Source organism: Sinocyclocheilus anshuiensis, unplaced genomic scaffold (genome assembly GCF_001515605.1).
Source record: "Sinocyclocheilus anshuiensis isolate Anshui unplaced genomic scaffold, SAMN03320099.WGS_v1.1 scaffold283, whole genome shotgun sequence".
Taxonomy (NCBI): Eukaryota; Metazoa; Chordata; class Actinopteri; order Cypriniformes; family Cyprinidae; genus Sinocyclocheilus; species Sinocyclocheilus anshuiensis.
In genome coordinates, this window is record NW_015549605.1 from 5,994,464 (window position 1) to 5,995,379 (window position 916).

The window sequence follows — 916 nt, forward strand, 5'->3', positions numbered from 1 at the left end:
AAAAGCACCTAGCAACAAATTTAGCTATGTTTAAAATGTATTTGGCAACTTTAACAACTTTTGATAAGTGACTAAAACAATAAAAAGGCACATATTTTTCATCTAAATCAAACAAAATGAGGAAAGCAAAGATGCCTAGCAGTACACACATAGTTGCTATTTGCAATTGTTTAATTTAATAATAATAATTGAATATTTGTCTAATTGTTCATTTATGATACACCTTGTTAGTAGCTTGTACCTGCGATTGTTGATCAGTTAGTATACACTGTAAGAAAAATATCTAGAAAAATGGAAAAGGTACTAGTAATTTTCCAGGACATTCTCCATTCTCCATTGTAACCCGAAAACACAAAATACAAAGCGTAATTTAAAATGCAGGTAAAAAACCTGTGAAAAATCAATACGGCCTAATTTTCATTTTGACTGAACTAACCCTTTAAGTCATCACTGTGTTTTCATGATCAGTGTTGATAATGTTAACTAAATCTAAAACAATTACAAATTGTTTCCATTTATTGAAATAAAGCTGAAATAAAATATGAATATTTTCTAAATATAAATGTTTTCATGGTCAGTGTTGCTAATGTTCAAATGCTAAAGCTGGTATATATTAGGGGTGCAACGGTTCTCGGTAAAAAATCGAACCGTACGGTTCTCCACACACGGTTCGCATCATTTAGCAACTTTTAGCAACAAATTGACCTTCCTTTAGTAACTTCCCCTGAAAATTAGTTGGCAACACTGACGTGAACTCGCGCACGCAGTGAGAAGATCTGTGTGTGCGCTCATCCGAAGCGCATGAACCCCCGTTTCAGAACTCTGTGAAGTATTGTGCTTGAATGGACAAATTCACTCAAAAATTATGTCAAAATGCCCGTCTTGGTGAGTATCCTAGCAGACATAGTCGGCTGAA